The sequence below is a fragment of the Ahaetulla prasina genome, chromosome 2 (genome assembly GCF_028640845.1).
Source record: "Ahaetulla prasina isolate Xishuangbanna chromosome 2, ASM2864084v1, whole genome shotgun sequence".
NCBI lineage: Eukaryota > Metazoa > Chordata > Lepidosauria > Squamata > Colubridae > Ahaetulla > Ahaetulla prasina.
The window spans coordinates 19,516,615-19,524,916 of NC_080540.1; positions in this window are offsets into that span (position 1 = coordinate 19,516,615).

Consider the following 8,302-nt stretch of genomic DNA (forward strand, 5'->3'; position numbering starts at 1 on the left):
TTCAAATTTTTAATGGCAGAAAGTTTCTTGATGAGTCCCAAATGAGTTGCAAACAGTGTCTAACCACAGAGTGTTTTGAAAAAGTTTTAATGAGATACTGTAATCCTCAGAGAACCTTTCAGGCAGGCTTCTCTAAATGGGTACTCTCCAGATACATCAGGATCTCAACTCCAGGAATCCTACAAAATAACACTAGCTTGGAATTCAATCTAGAGCAGGGGTCCCCAACCGCCGGGCCATGGATGGGTACCAGTCCCGTGGCCTGTTAGTAACTTGGTTGCACAGCTGGAGGTGAGTGGTGGTGAGTACCGCTCCCCAGCAGTAGCTGTACCTCAGATCATCAGGCATTATATTCGCATAGAAGTGCAAACCCTACTGTAAACTGTGCATGCAAGGGATCTAGGTTGCACACTCCTCCTCCCCCAACCCTAGTCCATGGGAAAATTGTCTTCCATGAAACTGGTCCCTGGTGCCAAAAAGATTGGGGCTGCTGATCTAGATCAAGGGTCTCCAACCTTGGCAACTTTAAGACTTGTGGACTTCAATTCCCAGAATTCCTCAGCCAGCTTTGCTGGCTGAGGTATTCTGGGAGTTGAAGTCTACAAGACTTAAAGTTGCCAAGGTTGGAGACCCCTGATCTAGAGTAGCACATATCTGGAGAGCACCAGATTGATGGATCCTATTCTGAGAATTATCACTCTATGCATTTTCTAGCACTACTCCTGTGCAATGTATAGGTTTAAGACAGGCAGAAAATGAACCGGACAGAGAGGCAATGAAGAGGAGAAAACTCACCTAGCAAACTGAAATCCAGCTGTGAAATCCAGCAGGTTCTGACAGGTTCTGGAGAACCAGTAGTGGAAATTTTGAGCAATTCAGAGAACCGGTAGTGGAAATTTTGAATAGTTTGGAGAACTGGCAAATACCACCTCTGGCTGGCCCCAAAGTGGGGTGGGAATGGAGATTTTGCAATATCCTTCCCCCAGGAGTGGAGTGGGAATGGGGATTTTGCAGTATCCTTCCCTTGGAGTGGGGAGGGAATGGAGATTTTGTAGTAGCTTTCCCCTGCCACACCCACCAAGCCATATCACGCCCACCAAGCCACACCCACAGAACTGGTAGTAAAAAAATTTGGATTTCACCACTGCATGCAACCCTAAAGGTATATAATCATGTGGAAAAGGAAGAAGGTGGGGATAATTCTATCCACCTCAACCATTCTTCAGAAGCTCATGAAGCTTTTGCAAATTTTATCTCCCAGAATTTTACCTAGACCTATTTTGAACTGAGTTTAAGCAAACTAGGCTCAGGGCAGAGGTGGGTTTCAGCAGGTTCTGACCAGCTCTGGAGAACCGGTAGCAGAAATTCTGAGTAGTTTAGAAAACTGGTAAATACCACCTCTGACTGGCCCCACCCCTATCTATTCTCTGCCTCCCGAGTTCCAGCTCATCGAGAGGAAATGAGGATTTTGCAGTAACCTTCCCCTGGAGTGGGGAGGGAATGGAGATTTTACAGTACCTTTCCCTTGGAGTGGGCTGGGAATGGAAATTTTACAGTATCCTTCCCCTGCCATGCACACCAAGCCATGCCACGCACACCAAGCCACACTCACAGAACCGGTAGTAAAAAAATTTGAAACCCACCACTGGCTCAGGGTAGTTTTGATACTAAGAATGTCACTAAGTATCCAACAGAAATAATTATGGGCCTGGTAACTTTACAAATAGGGATTTATAACTTTATAACTAGGGTTTTACATTCAGCAGCAAACTTTGTTTGAATAGTACTATTAGCCAGTGGTTAGGGCACTAGGCTAGAAACTGGGAGACAGTGAGTTCTAGTTTTCCCTTAGCCATGATCTTGGGCCAGTCACTATCTCTCAGCCCAATTTTTCAACTTCCTGGGGTTGTTATTGTAGGGAAAATAGGAGGAGGAAGGTAAGTTAAGTCTTTACAAAGAACAAGAGGAAAGCTCCAGCTATAATTGATGTAGGTAAAAAATTAAAATGATTAAAAAGAAGAGAAATAAAATGGGGAGGAGAAAAAAAAGGGAATATTCCAAAGTGCCTTTTGCTAGAAAAAAAATTAAGTAAAGTTTTCATGTCAAACTTGACACTGGGAAATTCTTGGACACATTCAAGCTATTTTCTTGGCAATGAGATGGAAGTAGTTTGTCACCACATCATTTCAGAGGCCTTTCATTTTCCCAGCCTAGATAGTCTCCAACTGGATTTTCCTACTTGCCTCCCGGGCAGGATCTAATTGAATGCACAAATTGTTTGGTGAGGCTCCAGAATGGATGAAAGGATTGTGCCAAAGACTTCACAGAAAGGGTGAGTTCTGAAGAGGACTTGAAAGAAGTGAGACTCAACATGCCTTCAGGTGATGTGTGTTCCTGGCTTCAGTAGCATTAAGAGAAAACGGAAGAGTCCATTCAGGAATAGTGAGACATAAACAGACTGTCAAGCCCCAAATGGCTTGCCATACCTGGCGGGGGGAGAGGGGGGAAAGCATAAGCCACCGCAATAGAGGGAATAACGGCACAGCAACAACCTGACCAGTGACGAAGTGCTCGGCTGGGGTAGCATCGGCTTCTCTGTTGGAGCACCTACCCTCTGGAACGAACTTCCCCCTGGTTTACGCCAATTACCTGACCTTTGGACCTTTCGCCATGAATTGAAAACATATCTGTTTATCCAAGCGGGACTGGCTTGATTTTTAAATTTTCAAATTTCTGAATTTTTAATAATTTTAAATTGGGGTATTTTAGTATAGGTCAATTCGACGGTTTTAATTTTTGGCCATCTTTTGAATATGTATTTTAATTGTTATTTTAATTTTGTATATTATTGTTTTAATCTGGCTGTACACCGCACTGAGTCCTTCGGGAGAAGGGCGTTATAAAAATCTAAATAATAAATAAATAAATAAATAAATTTTCCCAGCTACCCACACAGCTGACTGGCGGCCCTCTGAAGCCCAACTGATTGGCGGAAGGAGTCCGGAAGTGCAGACACCAGATGATGGACTGCTGAGAAGAAATAATGCTGACGCCAGTACCTGGGAGGTGAGGCGGGACATGGTCTTGCCTATAAATAGAGTGCTGGGAGCTGTTAGCTCTCAGCGCTCACTTTGCAACTGTCAAACATTCATGTGCACCAGGCCTCAGGCTTGAATAAAAAAGTACCAACCGTTTGCAGAGCTTGTTCGTTTCTGCGTTCGCAAGGCCTGGGGACTGGATACGTGAGACAGACACTGTAGAGTGGTGGAGCAGAATGAGCAAAGTATCCCATCCATCCTGGGGAAGGTCACTAAATGTTCAGCAAAAGAAGGACATGTCTGGAGGATTTCCCTGCTGGCTGGGGAATTCTGGGAGTTGGGGTCCCCACAACTGAAGGTTGTCCAGATTGTTCCAGTTCCAGGCATTGACCACTCTGTTGCTGAAGTCATATTTTTTGCAATCGAGTTTGGTATATAACGTTATCCTATGCAAAAGCTGCCGCAACTTTCTCCCACTTATTTCAGGCTTTGTGGGATTCTTATTATTTATTTATTTATTTATTTATTTTTCAAATTTATATACCGCCCTATCTCCCTAAGGACTCAGGGCAGTTCACAGGCAGTTAAAATACATAAAAATACAAATTAAAAACAACAATTAAAAAACTTATTCTATTGCCCAAATTTAAAATAGTATAAATAATAAAAACCCCTTAAAACCCATAACTTTAAAATCTAATCCAGTCCCGCGCAGATGAATAAGTGTGTTTTAAGCTCGCGACGAAAGGTTCGGAGGTCCGGAAGTTGACGAAGTCCTGGAGGGAGTTCGTTCCAGAGGGTGGAACACCCCACAGAGAAGGCCCTTCCCCTGGGTGTCGCCAGACGGCACTGCCTAGCTGACGGCACCCTGAGGAGTCCCTCTCTGTGAGAGCGCACGGGTCGGTGAGAGGTATTTGGTAGCAGTAGGCGGTCCCGTAAATAGCCCGGCCCTATGCCATGGAGCGCTTTAAAGATTGTCACCAGCACCTTGAAGCGCACCCGGAAGGCCACAGGTAGCCAGTGCAGTCTGCGCAGGATAGGTGTAACACGGGAGCCACGAGGGGCTCCCTCTATCACCCACGCAGCCGCATTCTGGACTAACTGAAGCCTCCGGATGCCCCTCAAGGGGAGCCCCATGTAGAGAGCATTGCAGTAATCCAGGCGAGACGTCACGAGGGCGTGAGTGACCGTGCATAAGGCATCCCGGTCTAGAAAGGGGCGCAACTGGCGCACCAGGCGAACCTGGTGGAAAGCTCTCCTGGAGACGGCCGTCAAATGGTCTTCAAAAGATAGCCGTTCATCCAGGAGAACGCCCAGATTGCGCACCCTCTCCATCGGGGCCAGTGACTCGCCCCCAACAGTCAGCCGAGGACTCAGCTGACTGTACCGGGATGCCGGCATCCACAGCCACTCTGTCTTGGAAGGATTGAGCTTGAGCCTGTTTCTCCCCATCCAGACCCATACGGCTTCCAAACACCGGGACAGCACTTCAATAGCTTCATTGGGGTGGTTATTATAATGCAAATTTCTGGTAAGGGGGAACCACCCTTTAAACAGGACGCAGTGGATATGGTAGGATATGAGGGTATCTCTTGGATGATGGTGCCTTGAGTAAGAAATCAACAATCCATCATTTAGTTTGATCATCAGAAATGACAGTAATGGAGTCAGATGTCCCACTGACTGGAAGAGCTGCAAAATCCTTATCTTTCTTTCCTACCAGACCTCAAAGAACATCTCCACCAAAGGTGCTTGTTTTCTTGGTGAGGCTGGGATGGGAAAGAAAGCAGCTGAATTCACCAATCAAGGACTATTTTAACAGCCACCTAGATGGAAAACTTCATCATCCCAGTGACCAAAGGGGAAAAGGGGGATGAAATTAAAAAAGGATTTCTGTTGATATTTTAGTTACCAATTTCAGCTGCTATTTTTCAAAGAGTTCCTTTAATATTTCTGAAATTATAACATTTTGTATCATTCTATAAATCTCAGTATTATTATGTGCTCCTGGCCACTTTCTTTTGTGACCGGAGGCAAGCTCGCCTGACTAATAACCAGCCAAGTGGAGTCCTTTTGTTTCATTTATTGCAACAAGTGGGGAGAGAAGCTATCAAAGCTTTGTTTTCTCCAGAGTTCCAAATCAAAACTATTCCTTCTTTATACAACCTTGCCCCGGCCGCCATGTGCCTCCTCATTCCCCATTGGCTAAGGTACAATGAGGTTACACCCTTTCCTTCACCTTCTACATATTTCCTGCTACATACTAAATCATACATCACATGTGCATTTAAATTAAGAGATAATATATGCAAGGTATGTCAAATAATATTCAATAGATACAGATTAACAGAGTTGGAAGGGACCTTACAGATCATCTAGTCCAACCCCCTGCCCAAGCAGACCCTAAACCATTTTTGACAGATGGCAGTCCATCTGTATGTATTTTATGAAAGATACAGGTAAACATAATTATAAATACATGTAAAGGATACGAATAAAAGAAAACATTAGGACGGGGACAGTAGGCACAAGCTGGTGTGCTTATGCATGCCTCTTACAGACCTCTTACGAATGGGGTGAGGTCAACAGTAGACAGTCTCAGGTTAAAGTTTTGGGGGTTTGGTGAAGAAACCACAGAGTCAGGTAGTGCATTCCAGGCGTTGGCAACTCTGTTACTGAAGTTGTATTTTCTGCAGTCTAGTTTGGATCAGTTTACCATGAGTTTGTATCTATTGTGTGCTCTTGTATTGTTTTGGTTGAAGCTGAAGTATTCATTGGCTGGTAGGACATTGTGGCCGATGATTTTATGTACTATGCTTAGGTCAGACCGAAGACGGCAAAGTTCTAAGTTCTCTAAGCCCAAAATTTCAAATCTGATGCCATAAGGTATTTTGTTGCAAGCAGAGGAGTGGAGGACTCTTCTTGTGAAATATCTCTGGACTTGTTCAATTGTATTAATGTCCAAAATGCAGTGTGGGTTCCAGACAGATGAGCTGTATTCAAGAATTGGTCTGGCAAGAGTTTTGTATGCCCTGGTTTGCAGTTCAATATTCCCGGAAAAGAAGCTTCGCAAGATTAGATTAACAACTCAATACTTTTTTAGCAATGCTGTTACAGTGAGCTCTGGCACTTAGATCATTTGAGATTAGTTCTCCAAGGTCTTTGACAGAGTGAGAGTCATCTGTTAGGTCGTATCCGTCCAGCTTGTATTTTGTGTTCTGAATTTTTTTTGCCAATCTGTAAAACAGAGCATTTGTTGGCTGAGATTTGGAGTTGCCAATTGTTTGACCATTCTGACACATAGTCAAGGTCTTTTTGTAGAGTAGCAGCATTGTCAGTGGTGTTGAATAGTTTAACATCATCCGCAAAGAGAACGCAGTTGCTTATAATATGATCGCATAGGTCATTTATATAAAGTATAAAAAGTGTGGGTGCTAAAATGCTGCCTTGGAGGACACCGCTGTTAACAGGTGCAGTGTTAGATAAGGTGTTCCCTATTTTATTTATTTATTTATTTATTTATTTATTTCGATTTTTATACCGCCCTTCTCCCAGAGGACTCAGGGCGGTGTACAGCCAAGTAAAAATTCAATATATAAACATTAAAAAGAAGTTAAAAAGAAATATTATAATGTGGCCGAAATTTTAAAACCATTTAAAATATTAAAACATAAATACCCCAATAAAATTTCAATCCAGTCCCGCTTGAATAAATAGGTGCGTTTTCAGCTCACGCCGAAAGGTCCGAAGATCAGGCACTTGACGTAAACCGGGGGGAAGTTCATTCCAGAGCGTAGGAGCTCCAACAGAGAAGGCCCTTCCCCTGGGGGCCGCCAGCCGACATTGCTTGGCGGACGGCACCCTGAGAAGACCCTCTCTGTGTGAGCGTACGGGTCGGTGGGAGGCACAAGGTAACAGCAGGCGGTCCCGTAAGTACCCGGGTCCTAAGCCATGGAGCGCTTTAAAGGTGGTAACCAAAATCTTGAAGCGCACCCGAAAGACCACAGGAAGCCAGTGCAGACTGCGCAGGAGTGGTGTTACATGGGAGCAACGAGTTGCCCCCACTATTACCCGCGCAGCTGCATTCTGGACTAGCTGCAGCCTCCGGGTGCACTTCAAGGGCAGCCCCATGTAGAGAGCATTGCAATAGTCCAAGCGGGAAGTGACAAGGGCATGAGTGACCGTGCATAAGGCATCCCGGTCAAGAAAGGGGCGCAACTGGCGCACCAAGCGCACTTGGTGGAAGGCCCTCTTGGAGGTGGCCGCCAAATGATCTTGACTACTTGCTGCCTGTTTGATGTTACTAATTTATTACAAATATTGCTATGCTGTCTGACTCTAAGAGGATCCGGCCCGCGGGGTGCTTAGATCTGGCCTGCAGTGCTGTCCTGGAAATAGCAAAGGACCAGCATGCGGTGCCTCTGCCAGGAAAAACATGTGCACACCCCCACCCCCCCGCTCTGTTTTTATTGGTAGAGGATTGTAGGAGGCAGTTGCAGCTGAAAATAGAGCTCGGGAGCCCGTTATTGCTCTTCGGCCACCACAAGCGCCCCCTTCATGAGTGACATCGAGCTGGCCATGGTCACCCTGGCCATGCCCATCCTGGGCCTCCAAGGTCAAACACAACCCTGATGCGGCCCTCAATGAAATCAAGTTTGACACCCCTGCCCTAGATAAACAGAAGCCAGAATAAACTTGTCATTTATGGAATTCCTTCCCCTGTCAGGCATGACTGGCACCAATATTAGCATCATTTTGGCATCAAGTCAAGATCTTGAAGGAGGAGAGTGCAAAAGTTGGCTTGAAACTCAACATTAAGAAAACTAAGATCATGGCATCCGGCCCTCTCAATTCCTGGCAGATAGATGGTGAAGAAATGGAGGTAGTGACAGATTTTATTTTCCTGGGCTCCAAGATCATCACACATGGGGACTGCAGCCAAGAAATTAAAAGACGCTTGCTCCTGGGGAGGAAAGCTATGGCAAATCTAGACAGCGTATTAAAAAGCAGAGACATCACCCTGCCAACCAAAGTGCGTATAGTCAAAGCTATGGTTTTCCCAGTTGCAATGTATGGCTGTAAAGGTTGGACCATAAGAAAGGCTGAGCGCCAAAGAATTGAGGCCTTTGAACTCTGGTGCTGGAGAAGACTCCTGCGAGTCCCTTGGACTGCAAGGCGAACAAACAAGTCAGTCCTAGAGGAGATCAACCCTGACTGCTCTTTAGAAGGCCAGATCCTGAAGATGAAACTGAAATACTTTGGCC